At 53.4% G+C, this 16,331-nt stretch overlaps 1 long non-coding RNA gene across 2 annotated transcripts; it reads left to right on the top strand.

Annotated features, from left to right (window-relative positions):
* Positions 1 to 13,649: 13,649 nt before the first annotated feature.
* Positions 13,650 to 15,648, top strand: LOC139678426 (uncharacterized). Of its 2 annotated transcripts, none has more exons than XR_011699023.1 (4): positions 13,650 to 13,723; positions 13,858 to 13,907; positions 14,158 to 14,305; positions 14,415 to 15,648. It is a non-coding gene; the product is annotated as an uncharacterized lncRNA (long non-coding RNA). The 2 variants fall into 2 exon arrangements; XR_011699024.1 differs by having other exon boundaries at positions 13,659 to 13,728.
* The last annotated feature ends 683 nt before the right edge of the window (positions 15,649 to 16,331 follow it).

The raw sequence follows: 16,331 nt of genomic DNA on the forward strand, positions 1-16,331 counted from the left end.
CCAGGCACAATGCAGCTGCTCATATTAACAGCATCAGCAATGCCCTCATTTTTTAGCAGGTCAAACTGCCGAGATACAATCCCAAGAAAAGCAATTCTTTTCCAGACTGTCACTGCATTCAGGCTGGTGCTCAGCATGCACAGACCCTACAGCACAGACACAGCAGAGGGCTCAGGGACACTCAGCATGCACAGACACAGCAGCACAGACACAGCTGAGGGCTCAGGGACACTCAGCATGCACAGACCCTACAGCACAGACACAGCTGAGGGCTCAGGGACACTCAGCAAGCACAGAACCTGCAGCACAGACACAGCTGAGGGCTCAGGGACACTCAGCATGCACAGAACCTGCAGCACAGACACAGCAGAGGGCTCAGGGACACTCAGCATCCACAGAACCTGCAGCACAGACACAGCAGAGGGCTCAGGGACACTCTGCATGCACAGAACCTGCAGCACAGACACAGCTGAGGGCTCAGGGACACTCAGCATCCACAGAACCTGCAGCACAGACAGAGCAGAGGGCTCAGGGACACTCAGCAGGCACAGAACCTGCAGCACAGACACAGCAGAGGGCTCAGGGACACTCAGCAGGCACAGAACCTGCAGCACAGACACAGCAGAGGGCTCAGGGACACTCAGCATCCACAGAACCTGCAGCACAGACACAGCAGAGGGCTCAGGGACACTCAGCATCCACAGAACCTGCAGCACAGACACAGCTGAGGGCTCAGGGACACTCAGCATGCACAGAACCTGCAGCACAGACACAGCAGAGGGCTCAGGGACACTCAGCATGCACAGAACCTGCAGCACAGACACAGCTGAGGGCTCAGGGACACTCAGCATGCACAGAACCTGCAGCACAGACACAGCTGAGGGCTCAGGGACACTCAGCAGGCACAGAACCTGCAGCACAGACACAGCAGAGGACTCAGGGACACTCAGCATGCACAGAACCTGCAGCACAGACACAGCAGAGGGCTCAGGGACACTCAGCAGGCACAGACAGAGCAGCACAGACACAGCAGAGGGCTCAGGGACACTCAGCATGCACAGAACCTGCAGCACAGACACAGCAGAGGGCTCAGGGACACTCAGCAGGCACAGAACCTGCAGCACAGACACAGCAGAGGGCTCAAGGACACTCAGCATCCACAGAACCTGCAGCACAGACACAGCAGAGGGCTCAAGGACACTCAGCATCCACAGAACCTGCAGCACAGACACAGCAGAGGGCTCAGGGACACTCAGCCACTGCCATGGCTCTTCATGCACAGGGCACAAGCTCAGACACTCTCAGAGCAGCAGTTATGGAGGGAGAAACAGCTCATCTCTCAGACAATCTTTACTTACCCAAATCTTGAACAAAACAAACACTATCTGGGGTAAGAGTTAGCTGTGCACTCAAAATGTCTAATTTTATATGAGCTGCCTGAATCTCCCACGTCCATGCAACTGAACAGGAGACAACCATTAGTTATAGGCCATCAAGGGGATAAATCTTCATCTTTAAAATAGCATATATTTGAGCTGATTGCTAAACTAAGTGCTGTGAAAAATAAGGCCTTTCTGAGGTTACCAGGAAAACCTTACAAAAGCCAAGTTCCAATGAACAAGAAGACACAGCAAGATCTTGTCTTCTGCCTACAACACACTTCATTTTGCTGATTATCAAACCTTAGCAAGAGACCATTCTCACAGAGGCATTTCTTCTCTGCTGAATGCAGCCCAGGGATGCAGAGCCCAAGCCACCTTCCCCCTCCTGGGCACGCTGTGGACAGTTTGTGCAGAGACTGGGCCAGCTGGATCCTGGGATTGTTCACCATTTGCCCCACAGGATCATGTTCTTTCTTCCCAGCAAAAGCCAGCTGGGAGAATGCAGTCTGATAGCCTGGAGTATCCTCGGTGTCAATGAAGTGCTCCTTGTCAGGGGTCGTGTCATCCTCAGGCAGCTCAAACAAGCCAAGGAGGGAGGGCCTGCAGCAAAGGAATCCTGGGGGGAGAGGGGAGGGGAACAGTGAACAGGTGAGGACAGCCTGTGCTTCACAAGAACGCTCAGAATTGCTTTAGAGTCAGCAGCAAAATGCATTCTAAGAAGGAGACAGAAGGGGCAGCCTTCATAAATGTTCCCTTTTACTGAAGGGCATTAACTTGCTGCTCCAAAGTTTGCCTAAAAACTGCTCATCTTCTCGGGCACCACAACACTGAAACGTGGAACGCTGGAAGCACCACTTCCATTTGGTTGGTGGAACACCATTGGAAGAACCCTGTAATTCTTGCTCCTCTACAGGAGGCATCAAGCAGATTTTAAAGGATTAATAACAGACCTTGTGTGATCTGTGTAGAGATAACATCACGAATTTCATCAGCATGGCCATCTGCCTGGGGATGATTTCAACAATGTGTCACAGCTTTGACAGAGGAACGTAAACCCTTCCTCATAACTTTATTCCCATGAAGGCCAAAATGACACAAAAGCATGGAATGTTTCCCAGCATGAACACAAACTGCAGAAAGCAGTGGTCAGAATGGCTGTGCTGTGTGGCAGGGCAAGTGTGTTGCTATTAGCTGGAGATTAAATGGAGACACTTTCAGACAAGTAACGACATCACACACACCAGGAAAGGAGGAGAACTACACAAGTCCTTTAGTTCCATTCCCTCAGTTTTCATGGAGTGTCACCTGCTGTGGCCACTGCCCTTTATGTCCCCTTGACTACAGAGCATTTGGAGCAAGTCCCTGGAGCCACCAGAGTCCCACCCATGTACAGGATGCCTGATCTGTGCAACTGCACACTCTGAACCACTCGTGTCACACTGGAGCTTTTCAGAGCAAGGAACTTACTTTTGGTAAGTTTTGTTGGTTTGGAACTTGGAAGTCTTTGGAATAGCAGAATGAAGACCTGTTTCCTGTACCAGTCAACCAATTTACTGGAAATTTAAAAGAACAGTTATTCAGTTCACAGTGGGCTTTGACTGGTGCTGTCACTTTACAGAAAACACAGAGAAAGTTGTTCCCATCTCTTTAACTGATAAATGTGACATTTTTGCTCCTGAAGTGTTAACCTTTGGCATGACTGCACACTGCAGAACCAAAGCCCACAGAAGTCAGTTTTGAATGCAATTTGAGCTCATACTCACGGGGGCATATGCTCCATGATGCTGTTTAGCAGGTCAAAGGCTTGGGGATCACTGGCTTTCAAGGCAATCAGCTTCAGGAATCCCCCCAACACTCCAGGCTGCAAGGAAAGCAAACATGAAGCTCTAGGCAACTGTTCTTCCTAAGTGGCCCAGCAGAAAGTTGGCTCTGACCATCGAAGACACGCAACAGTGCAAAAGCATCCCTAACCTAAACCAGGATTCTGATCCTGCAGTGCAGGACAAGGAAGACACGTTGTGGCTCCTTCTCACTCACTCACTCACTCACTCACTCACTCACTCACTCACAAGACACGTTGTGGCTCCTTCTCACTCACTCACTCCCTCACTCACTCACTCACTCACTCCCTCACTCACTCACTCCACTCACTCATTCACTCCCTCACTCACTCACTCCACTCACTCACTCACTCACTCCACTCACTCACTCACTCCACTCACTCACTCCACTCACTCATTCAGTCCCTCACTCACTCACTCACTCTCCTCAAGCCTGTTCTGAACACAAGCCTTGAGAGTTCTGCTGGTCCGCATGTTCCACAGGAAGCAAACAAGGCAAGAAAATTCTGGGAAACTGCCACTTGCCAAAACCAAGTGCAGGAATTTTCCATCTCGGCTGACAAAAGCACAGGAGCCCAGGATTCACCTCACCCCCAGGACGGGAAAGCACCCACCGAGCTGCACGCAGAGTATTTGTCCGTGCATGGAGCGCCACTGAGGCCCAGCCCAGCCCAGCCCCTGCCCCGCGGCCCCGGCACTCACGATCTTGGCGGCGGCGCTGCGGGCGATGGTGCCGGCGCCGCGCTCCAGGAACGCCTCTGCAGCAGCCGCACCGGCGGCGGGATGTTCCCCGCGCACTCCCGCGGCACCGGCTGCGGCAGGTGCGGGAAAACAGCGCCATGAACGAACACGGGATGTGGCATCGAGCAGGAGAGGCAGCACTGGCGACAGCGCTTCGTACTCCGCGCCTGCGCAGTAGCGACAGCGCTCCGCACTCTGCGCATGCGCAGTGGCGACAACGGTTCGTACTCCGCGCATGCGCAGTAGCGACTGCGCTCTGTACTCCACGCGTGCGCAGTAGCGACTGCGCTCTGTACTCCCCGCGTGCGCAATACCGACAAAGTTCCGTACTCCGCGCATGCGCAGTAGCGACTGCGCTCTGTACTCCACGCGTGCGCAGTAGCGACTGCGCTCTGTACTCCGCGCGTGCGCAATACCGACAAAGTTCCGTACTCCGCGCGTGCGCAGTAGCGATGAAGCACCGTATTCCGCGCGTGCGCAGTAGCGACTGCGCGCTGTACTCCGCGCGTGCGCAGTAGCGACGAAGCTCCGTACTCCGCGCGTGCGCAGTAGCGACGAGGCTCCGTACTCCGCGCATGCGCAGTAGCGACAGCGCTCTGTACTCCGCGCGTGCGCAGTAGCGACTGCGCTCTGTACTCCGCGCGTGCGCAGTAGTGACAAAGTTCCGTACTCCGCGCGTGCGCAGTAGCGACGGCGCTCTGTACTCCGCGCGTGCGCAGTAGCGACCGAGCTCCCTCTGCCGAAGCGCCGGTTCGAATCCCGCCCTCGGCCGCCCCCTCTCCCTCGCCTACGCCGCCTGGCGGACACGGCCGGGAACTGCAGCGCACTCCAGCACCCTGCGTGGTGCCCCGCGTGTCGCCGCGGAGGGGGCAGCAGCCCTGGAGGGCTCTGCTGGTCCCGCCATGGTCTGAGGGGCGGCACCAGCCGGACTGGGTCAGCCAGGGTGGGTCTGTCACGGCCGCGCCGCTTCTCTCGCACGTACGTTCCGCCTCCTGGCACGGGACCCTGCCCCCCCCCCCCGTCACGTATTTCCCGCCTCTCCAGCAGGGGCTTTTCCCGCCCCTCCCCTCAGCTGCGCTGCCCCGCCCACCGTGAGGGGCTCAAGGAACGGAGAGGCGAGGCGCCATTTTACGCCGATGCGGGGGGCACGGGGCGCAGAGCGGTCGTGTCGGAGAGCAGTGAGGTGTCTGTGGCGTTACTGAGGGGAGAGGTCAGCTATGGCACAGCCTCAAAGCGATGTAAAGCCAAGGGAACCGTGGGGGCAGAGCTGGGACATGTTTTGAGGGGAAAAGGCGAGGTAAAGTGTTAAGAGTCGTCCCCGGTGAGTGCGTGAGGGAGCCGCGGATTCCCGCCCCCACCCCTCCCGCCGCTCGGGGCAGGGGCGGGGGGCAGAGGCGGGTCCCGCCCGCCGCTCCGGGAGGCACAGGCGGGTCCCCGCCGCTCCGGGAGGGAGAAGGGGTGTCCCCCACGCTCCTGGGGGGCTGTGAGGGCTACACGGACAGCGACAGGTGCCGTGAGGGCGGTGGGGGAGTGCTCGGCCGCGCCGTAGCTGTGCCCTTTCCCCGCCGCTCCCCTCAGCCCTGAGGCAGGGCAGGCGAAAGGTGCTTTGAAAAACTCCGATAAAAGCTTGTAGAGTCGCCCTGGGGCTAATTTTGGGTTTTAGAGACTAGGGAGTGTTGGACTACAGCATCAGAGCGCAGCAGGGTGTTTTGTGACAATTCTGAGGGAAAAGCAAAAAAAGAGGGTGCCTATGGGGGACAAAATAAACATTTTTCAGAGCAATCTGGCATAACTATTAGGGACAGAATAAACATCTTGGAGGGATATAAGCGTGGGGCCATCCTATTTAAAGACAAAATCAGAAGTACTTCAGGGAAGACATTGGTAGCATTTTCATAGCAGGCATCTGCACGTTGGCAAGACAATTTAGGTAGGAGAAAGAATGGACATTTAAGCAGGCTGTGCTAAACTAGCATTCTGGATGTGTGCAGTTCTTTTAGTTGTAGAAACTAAACTTGCTGATGGGGTGAAGGAGACAGATTTTTCTGAAAAAAAAATTCACCATCCTAGGGAATGACTTCATAAATTAGGAATACTGTTTTACCTTCTTTCCAATCATGGAGTCAAAGTTTAACAAAGGATCTTGGACGTAATTTTCCTGTAAGAAGAGAAAAAGAATGGTAATAAGTACTTCATGCCGAGTCCAGCCACAGATTTTTCAAGCAGCAAACGGGTTAGAAGGCTGAAAAGGGAGGAAAACAAAAGAAAAGAGGATGAATCACATTAAAATTTTGGTGTGGGTTCAGGAGACAATATATAATGAAAACAAGTACTGCTCCAAGACTTAAGTCCTTGTACAGGAGTAGAGGTTAATAGAGAGACCTCAGGGCTAACCCTCTTCTCTTTATCTTGCAGAAGCTGTCGAGAAACAGATGGAGATGGACATCGAGGAAAGAGTGCAGAGGAGGATCAGCAGCATCGAGGTCAAGAGGGAGCACAAGACAGGCCTTCTGGGCAAACAACTGTCCCTGCCGTCATCGGGACAGACACACATGTTGAAGTGCAGCAGGAACCTTCAGGGTGCCCCGCTGGCTTTCACTGGGCGACCCCCCCGTAAACATGGCTGGGTCTTTCCTTTGGTGTTTTTGGCCTTTTGCCACGGTTCTCCTTTGGCTGCCCAGGGAGAGCGGGAAACACTGTAAGGAGAGTGAGAGAGCCCTTCTCCACATCCCAGGGGCAAATGGAGGTATCCTGACTGCAGGCCACCGTGTCAGCGGAGCAGGGCTTCTTTGTTTCCCTTGGCACCTTGAGCCTGGTGGCGGCTGCTGGCCACGGTGACCCCCCTGTAGCCTGGGCATGTCACAGCCTGTGTTCGTTGTCCAGCCTTGAAGCCGCCCTGCGTAGTCAGAAGCTTGAGGTGTCTGGGCAGGCCAGGGCAAGTCTGAGGCCGTGTTCTCCCGCTGCTGGGCGTCAGGAATGGCTCGCCGCAGGTTGCTGCTCAGAGCTTGCTCCCTCTCCTGGGACGTTGCCCCTTTGTGTCTCTGTCTTGTCTTTGTCGGTGTGAGTGAGAGAGCGAGCGTGTCCCTTGGTCCCCCTAGAAAAGCAGGTAGCGTAGCTTAGGCTTCCCAGGAGGGAAAGAGGGGCTCTTTGTAGGAAGCTGTGGGGTGCCATCCGTACTGCACAGCAGCAGGAGGCAATGGCCTTAGACATGGCCTGGCTTGTGCAGAGGCCACGAGGGCCTGGCAATGTGGAGGGGCTTCACAGCTGCCAACGAGCAGAGGACATGACATGGCCCAGCTACAGGGCGTCACAGTGGACGACAGGCGCCAGCAGCCACAAAAGGTGGCAAGGCAATAAAGAAAGCCGTGCCCTGTTTTCAGGGTGGGCTGGGGTTGGGAGAGCTCCATTTTCCCATCGGGGGTGAAGAACGGGATTCTCACCCTCCTTCCTGGGTTGCCCTCTCTCTTCGGGCAGCCAACGAAGCACCGTTAGGAGGGAGGGTGTCTGGGTTCCCCCGAGGCGAAGAGAAAGAAGCCTCTGCGGGCCTTTGGGCCCAGGGCCGCCCGTAAGTCTGGGCCAGTGCCCTGGAGTCCCGGGCACTTTGCAGACTAGCAGCAGCTCGAGCCCTCTGTAGTCAGAGGTGCAGCCTCTTTGGCTACTGCTTTGCATGCCCAGCTTCCTTTGCCCAGAGGGCCTGGCTCCCAGCAGCAGACGGGGCGTCGCTGTGACCACTCAAGGTGAGGTTTGGAGAGGTTTGTGTCAGTGGGGGGCTCTGTGGGTGGGTTTGGAGTGACTTGGAGGTCTCCTTCTGGGGATGTAGGGTCCCGGTTTACTTCCTATGGAGGAGCTGGTGTTTCTCACACCTGCCTGTGTCCTCCTTCCTTTGCAGAAACCATTGGAGAAGAGAGCGGCGGCATCGTGCGGACGGCAGTGCTGACGTGGGAAAACGTGGAGGTGACACCAGTGGAAGTTGGAGGGTTGTGTGGAGCCGTGGGGGGGTGTGGTGGGAGTGGGCAGGTGGTGGTGGCTTGGGGAGCTCGCTCTGGGTGCCCGTTTCACTGACTTGAAGGAGTTGGAGCTTCTCGGACTCAACTGTGTTATTCTCTTTGCTTGACGGAAGCCATCCGAGAAGAAAGCAGAGCCAGGAGCGCGGGACGGCGAGGCAAAAGAGTTCAGAAGAGGATCAGCAGCGTCGAGGTCAAGAGGGTACAAGAAAGGCTGTCCTGACAAACTCTCCCGGCCATCACCGGGACAGGCATACACGTAGGAGTGCGGTGGGCACCTTCAGGGTGGCTTTGTGCTGGGCAACTCTCCATGTAAACGGGGTTTGGTGTTATTGGCCTTTTGCCACGGTTCTCCTTTGGCTGCCCATAGAGAGGGGGTGACCTTGGAAGGAGGGTGAGAGTCCGCTTGGCCTCACCTGATAGGCGAATGCAGGTCTCCGGACCGCAGCCCACCGTGTAAACAACAGGGCTTTTTTTTCTTTGCCTTGGCACCTTGAGCCTGGTGGCGGCTGCTGGCCACGGTGACCCCCCCTGTAGCCTGGGCATGTCACAGCCTGTGTTCGTTGTCCAGCCTTGAAGCCGCCCTGCGTAGTCAGGGGCTTGAGGTGTCTGGGCAGGCCAGGGCAAGTCTGAGGCCGTGTTCTCCCGCTGCTGGGCGTCAGGAATGGCTCGCCGCAGGTTGCTGCTCAGAGCTTGCTCCCTCTCCTGGGACGTTGCCCCTTTGTGTCTCTGTCTTGTCTTTGTTGGTGTGAGTGAGAGAGCGAGCGTGTCCCTTGGTCCCCCTAGAAAAGCAGGTAGCGTAGCTTAGGCTTCCCAGGAGGGAAAGAGGGGCTCTGTGTAGCAAGCTGTGGGGTGCCATCCGTACTGCACAGCAGCAGAAGGCAATGCTCTCAGACTTGGCCTGGCTTGTGGAGGGGCTTCGAGGCTGGCCAGAGAGCAGAGGCTAGCCTCAGCCCTTCTTTCCGAGGAGGCAGCAAAGCCTCTCGGTGGCCCACCTGTAGCCTTGGTCCCTTCGTTTCTCTTGGACTCCTGTTCTGTGTCACTGGGTCCCTGAGGATGTTGGGGCTTCTTGGGGGTTTCTCTAGGACACTGTAAGTTCCTGGCGGTCCCCGGGTCTCTGGGGCTGGCAGAGTGCAGCTGTGCTCTGCAGAGAAGAAGTGGAGCACTGAGAGACTCAAGCAAATAAGAAAACCATTCCTGATGTGTAAATTATGTACATATGTAGAGTGTCTTAAGTTTAGAGCCTTTATGTTTGTTTAAATAGAAATCGTGTTCTTATAAAGAGCATCTGAAAAATAAAAATCATTGACTTCATTTGAAACAAAAATGTTATGCAAAGATTGTCATCTTTCCAGAGGCTACTTTTTCCTTTAAGTTTCCACAAATCCTGTTCTGAAAAATACTTTGTGCCCATGCTCAGTAGTCCTCTACTGCTGTCAATTGCTCCATGGTTACCTGGAATGTGTATAACTTCTTCTGTGTAATACATTGTATGCAATTATTTATAACATCACCTTGCTTTCACACTGGGTATAAAGATGTACTGTTGCAATTGGCTTTCATCAAGGTTACTTATTTTGACAATAAAATGATCATCTCGCTCCAAAGGACTGGTAAAACATTCAACTGTGTGAAAATTTTGTGAGCTCAAGAGTACGCACATTGGAATGGAACCTGACCTTTAAGAAGCAGCTGGGCTGCACTCCAAGTGGAGCAGGTAAAAAGTGGTTTGCGTTCAGAATATCAACTCAGGAGACTGTTTTTCAAAAGGGAACTCCAAACTCAATGCTGAATTCTTTACAATGACAACGTGTGCTGATGGTGCACGTGTTCATGGCAGCACTTCCTAATTTCCAAATACCTGCGATTTTCTAGTAATGGTTTCCCCCTGAACTCTGGATCTTCTTTTCTTTTGTTAGTTGATTAAATCCACTCTGTGTAGGGATTTGGTTTAGAGGGTTTTCTGCTGGGTTCTTTTTTGAGGTTTTTTTGGTTGGTTTTCTGCTGTCATGCCTTACATTAGCGTGGCTACAGATGTCAAGAACAATGAGGGCGAAAAGAATCTTGAAGCATTTATATTGTAGTAAATAGTCAAAGGCTGCACTCTCCACTAAATACCGTGTAAGAATATTGTTTTCAAAAAAGCATAGAATTTCAAGGTCAATAAAGAAGAAAACTGTAGAAAATCTGTTGATTCGTTCATCTTTACACTAGTGACTTGATCTTGGGGTCCAAGGCATGGGGCAGCTGTAGCAGCCTCGGGTAAAGAGCTGTTTCCACGTGTGCCCTACTTTTTTTAGGGTAGTTATTATGCAAATTGCTATGAGTGCCATTTATGTTTGTGGGGTGGTATAAATGAGGATGTAAAAACATCCCATTTGTAACATGCACAGTTCCTTTGGACAGCGGACAGTGTTTTTTCTGAACTCTTGGGATTGATGGAGTACGCTCAGAAATGCCTGCTCTGAAAAGTTGTTTCAATAAACTCATCTGGTGAAGGAGTTGTTGGGGCTGCAACTCGGGAAGCTTTGTTCCTTTAGGAAGGGAGCAAAGGCAATTCCGTGGGTGCCGGCCGACTTTCCACATGTCAGCCAAAAAAGCTGCTGGTGCTGGCAGCAAACAGTCTGTGTGGGGGAGGTAAAGGCCGGGCGGCTCCTGACTGGCACTGCTTGTGGGAGCTTTGGCACGGGAACCTGGAGACCAGGTGAGAAGAGCCGAAATCAACCTAAAAATGGTAACGAAGAAACCAATACAAATAACATAAAATAATAAATCAAATAGGAGGTTTTGTTGGTGGCCGACGGCGGGAGTGGAAGCCGCGGCTGTAGAAAAAGCGCCGTTCCCCCCGCGCCCGTCGATCCACCGACTTCCCGCTCGGGCCCCGGGCGGCATGCGGGGGGGGGAACGAAGGCGCTCGGCTGAGCTGCAGTTCTCGGTCGTGTCCGCCAGGCGGCGCCGGCGAGGCAGACGGGGGGCGGCCGAGGGCGGGATTCGAACCGGCGTTTGGGGAGAGAGAGCCGCGTCCCAGGCGGGCGCCTTGACCGCTCGGCCAGCGGGGCGGGGGCGTGGTCACGGTGGGGCGTGTCCAGCCGGTGCGGGATGGGCGCGGCCACGGGGGGTCGGAACTGCGCTTCGCGCCCTTTAACATTCAAAAAATATGACGAAAACTACATGAAAAATCTAAGAGTCCCCCCGGTGGGGTGCCGCGCCGCCGGCGGGGAGGGGGAGCGAGCAGAGGGCTGGATCCGACGAGACTGACAGGCGCGCCCGCCGGTGGGTGCCGTTCTGCCGGCGGGAAGGCGGAGCTAGCTGGGGGCTGTGCCGCCTCCGGCTTCGCCGCTCTGCCCTCTCTGCTCGCTCCCGGCACGACCCCCGCCCCTCCGCCCCCCCGCCACACGCGGCCCGAGCGGGCCCGAAGCCTCCGCGGCGCGGCCCTGGCCCGGCGCTCCGGGGAACGAGGGGGCTGCGGGCGGCGGGCCCAGCCAAGGAGCCCCTCGGGGCAGCTTAACATTGCAAGTTGCTCGGGCCTCCCCCAGCTCTCCATTTCTTCTCTGCAGAACACAGCTGTATTAGAGTGTAGTAAAATACTGTTATTTTGGTGGATGTCCGGCCTTGCTGCCTGCTAAGTTACAGAAAAACATGAATATAAAGGAAGTACTTTTCATTTAGATGATCAATAGGGCATAGAAGGGTGAGAAAGTAGTTAAAACATGCTGAGAAACCAGGTACAGTATGGTACAAGGTGACTGTATAGCACAAGATGTTCTGTATTGTCAAGGCTGTGTTCCTCTCCCAAGTTGGCTGCAGGCCTCAAGGTAGATACAAATACCCTGGAAACCCAATGGTTAGGGTTGTACAGGGGGTGAGGGAGCTAATGCTGGGAGGAGGTAAATGTGGGCAGGGGTCGTACGACCACTCTGCAACAGGTGAGCATGTGCAGACTGTTGCCACTTATGTAATTAACAGGCGGTGTTTGGCTGCCCCCCCGGGCATCACCTTATACTGCGTCCTGGCCCCACGTAGTATAAGGGATGGCTGATCAATAAGGACACCAGGAGTGGGGCAGCTGAGCGACACCCATCCTTTCACCGAGCCCACGTTGGCTCCGCGGGGACGCCCGCTAAGCATGGGGGCCATGCAGCTGCTGCCCATCCTGGTAGTCCTGGCCTGTCTGCTCCAGTGAGCATCAGGGATAGGAATTGACCTGAAACATCAACCGTTTTGTATCCTTATGTATTCCTTTCTTAAGTTTGAAGTATTTTATGCTTTTAATTCTCTTTTGTGTTAGGTGTTAGGTATTTTATCCTGTTTATTGTCTTTTGCTAGTTGGTCTTGCAATCCGTGTTATTTTATGGCATTTTATGTCTGCACTTATCTTTTTTCTGCACATGTCCAAAACGAACTGGTACAGTGGCTTTGATGGGCACTTGGAGCAGCCGTGGGCGGTGTGAGTGCAGTCCCGAGAGCAGGGGTTTGTGGGGATGATGGGAGCTGCGTGGCAGGGCCTTGAATTTGGGTGGTTGTTGTTAGGTGTCTTAACGTGGGCTGTAGTTGACCTCTAGATTTCCTGAGGGGAAATGAGACCCTTGAAAAGGTTAAGTTATCAGTGAGCATCTGGGTGAGCATATTAATCCTGGTTTTGCTCAGAGGCAAGTGTACACGGTGTCCAGCAGACTCAGCGGAAGCCGGAGCAGCAGAGCAAGAGGGTGGGTCAGCACTTAGTGTGGTAGGGAAGATGTTGCTTTTGGGTCCGTAAGTATTTTTATTTCTGGCTTCTTTCCTTTCTTAATGTGAATTCGGTGAGCGATGGGTGGCATGGGCTGACTGGCACCAGAGGGGAAATGAGCACGGTGAGTGTTCTGCTTGCTGAGTTGATTTAGACGGTAGTTCTGGGTGTTGTATTCTCGGTGCATCTGCACACCTGCCTTCTAGTTTGTTTTTTTCACAGGCAGCCATAGAGCCATCAGGCCAGGGTGACAAAGGTCCGTCTCGTGTGATGTTGCTGTAAAGGAACCTGAGGTAGGGACTTCTGTGGGAATGATGTGCCCTGAGATGATAGGTCAGTTTGTGCCTTTTGCCTCTGGGTGATTTTTTTTTATCTCTGTCGTTCCCTTTTGGTAACAGGAAACTGTTGTTGCGAACTCTGTAGAAATCATAAAATTACTTTTGAAATACAAATGCTTTCCTTTGCTGTGTGGCATTCAGATCATTATTAAGGTGCTGCCTGTTTTCAGCACTCAGGAGCTGCAGCCTGTAGTCAGTGCTCGTTTGCCAGCTCACTTGCTGGAGGTTGTCTTTCCAGACAGAGGCACTCAGTGGCTGGGGGGATGCAGTTGCTGTGGATTGTGTTCAGGGTGGGTGGGTCTGGCAGGAAGAAGGTACTGAGGTTCCAGGACAAGTCCAAGGCCTAAGGGGGTCAGCAGGCAGGCAGGGACACATCCTCAGGGGGTGGTGTTAGGTGCTGCAGCAAGTCTGTTCCCAATTGAAGGTGTCTCCTGTGAAGGTTGGCAGGAGGTGGGAAGCCGGGCTGGGAATGGGGCTTGGAGGCTGGGGATGAGGAGCCGTTCTGGTGATGGTGTGAGCACAAATCTTGTTTGTGGTACAGCTGTGTCCTGCAGCCTCACAGGGTGATCTCCCCACAGCAGTGTCACAAGGAAGAGACGAGACATCCTCTAGCTGGCTGGAGTGCAGGAAAGGAGGGGGAACATTGCAGAGTGGAGTCTGTACTGGGAGATGGGGCCCCATCTTCAGACAGGTGAGGTGAGTGAGGGGACTCAGGCAGCAGTCTCCCAAGAAAGGGAGGTTACAGCCCAAACACGCTTGAAAATTAAATTCATGGGTGGGTGGATGTGAACCTACACAGATCCCTTATTTTTTTATGTTTTCTAGGGTGTCTGCAACCTTGCAGCTGCCAGCCCAAAGCAACAGAGAATGAACAGGTGAGAGGTGACAGTGGAGCATCATCAGATGGCAACTACTGTGGGAACGCCTTTAGGCATCCTTTAAGGCAGTGTGCCAGTACATGGCTTGGCCTTTGTTTTTCTGCAGGGGATGCACACAAGCTCAGGGAACCAAAGCCAGCCACTGATTAGCTGACTGACAAGGTTGGGTGGTCTTTCGCCAGCCTTGTGTGTAATGCCAAAGTCTCACAGGGCTCAGAGATTTAAGCATTTGTCTTTCTATTTGCAGGTGCCATCTGGGAAGCCTGTGGAAAGAGAGGAGCATTCCAGGTGCTTGAGGGAGGACACAAGAGGACCAGGGGTGCACTGAACTTGGAGCAACTTTGGCTGTCACTCAGCCAGGTATCCAGTTTGATGACAGCTGCCCCCTGGAGCTGGTGAGCCGAGGACCTCGGTGCACTTAGGGGATGGTGAGTAGTGGAATTGTTGGGCTTTGGGTGAGGTGCTGCTAAACTCAGGCATAGATTGAGGTTTTCTTTCTTGTAGCTGACTAAGAGAATAAGCTGGTGACTGCAGGAACCTCTGAGGGATCCGAGGCAACCTTCCTTTGTGTTGAAGAAGGATTTGCATCGCCATCTCTGTGAAAGATAAGTCGAGGGCCGTGACCTGGAGAGGGGAGGAGAGCAGGACACTGGGGTGGGAGTGGAATACGGGACTGATTTAGAAGTTAGTGTAGGGGAAAGGGATTTCTGATACTGGTCCCTTATTGCATGTAAAGGGAGTGGCTCACTTTTGGCCACAACAGCAGGGGGCTGTGCAGGGCAGAGCAGTTCCAGTCTGTGTTGTATGGTTTCTCTAGTCCAACTTCGATGTCTTGTGACTCTCTGGGATCAGATGCCTTTGCATTCTGTCCTGGAGGGGCTTATGGGAAGTGCCCGCCGTCCTGCCTGGGGTCTCAAAGGCGTCCTCGGCACAGTTGCAGATTTTGTCATTTCCTTGCCTTGCAAGCTTGCACGTGTATCAGAATTCCATCTTGGAATTTTGCAGTCAGGTGTCTTTAACAGCCCAATTTTAGGCCGTGTCATCCATCAGCTGTGCCCTTGTGCCATGTGTCTGAAAGGAGGAGGACTTGTTCTTTGCACCCTTCTCTTCCTGCATCCCAAATGTAGCATTCTTGTGCAGTCCTTTTTCAGCTTGTATCAGAGTGTAGTAAAATACTGTTATTTTGGTGGATGTCTGGCCTTGCTGCCTGCTAAGTTACAGAAAATCATAAATATAAATGAAGTACTTTTCATTTAGATGATCAATAGGGCATAGAAGGGTGAGAAAGTAGTTAAAACATGCTGAGAAACCAGGTACAGTATGGTACAAGGTGACTGTGTAGCACAAGATGTTCTGTATTGTCATGGCTGTGTTCCTCTCCCAAGTTGGCTGCAGGCCTCAAGGTAGATACAAATACCCTGGAAACCCAATGGTTAGGGTTGTACAGGGGGTGAGGGAGCTAATGCTGGGAGGAGGTAAATGTGGGCAGGGGTCGTACGACCACTCTGCAACAGGTGAGCATGTGCAGACTGTTGCCACTTATGTAATTAACAGGCGGTGTTTGGCTGCCCCCCGGGCATCACCTTATACTGCGTCCTGGCCCCACGTAGTATAAGGGATGGCTGATCAATAAGGACACCAGGAGTGGGGCAGCTGAGCGACACCCATCCTTTCACCGAGCCCACGTTGGCTCCGCGGGGACGCCCGCTAAGCATGGGGGCCGTGCAGCTGCTGCCCATCCTGGTAGGCCTGGCCTGTCTGCTCCAGTGAGCATCAGGGATAGGAATTGACCTGAAACATCAACCGTTTTGTATCCTTATGTATTCCTTTCTTAAGTTTGAAGTATTTTATTCTTTTTATTCTCTTTTGTATTAGGTGTTAGGTATTTTATCCGGTTTGTCTTTTGCTAGTTGGTCTTGCAAACAATGCTGTTTGTGGTATTTTATGACTGTGCTTATCTTGATTCTGGACATCTGTCTAAAACAAACTGGTACAGTGGCATTGATGGGCTCTTCTTGTGCAAGGTCCTTTTCTTTGAGCCTGTTGGGAGGCTTCCTCAGAGCATTCTCAGCTCACTAATATGTAGGTCGCACTGTTCAACAGGGTTTCGGTTCTTGCAGTTGCTCTTCTCCCTGAGAGCTTTCTCTCATCATCACTCCGCATGTTTGTAGTGTAATCTCTCTGGTGTGCCTTTGTTTGGCCTGGAGCTGTTCTGCCCTGCTGTGCAGGCTGGAGGGAGCAGGTGGAGTAGCTAGAACAGTCTCCCGTTAACACATGTTTGGTACATTTAGGTGGTTAAGATGCACTTGGAGCAGCCGTGGGCAGTGTGAGTGCAGTTCCAAGAGCAGGGTTTGTGGGGATGATGGGAGCTGCATAGCAGGGACTTGAATTTGGGTGGTTGTTCTAAGGTGTCCTAATGTG

The sequence above is a fragment of the Pithys albifrons genome, chromosome 1 (assembly GCF_047495875.1).
Source record: "Pithys albifrons albifrons isolate INPA30051 chromosome 1, PitAlb_v1, whole genome shotgun sequence".
In the NCBI taxonomy this organism is placed as follows: Eukaryota; Metazoa; Chordata; class Aves; order Passeriformes; family Thamnophilidae; genus Pithys; species Pithys albifrons.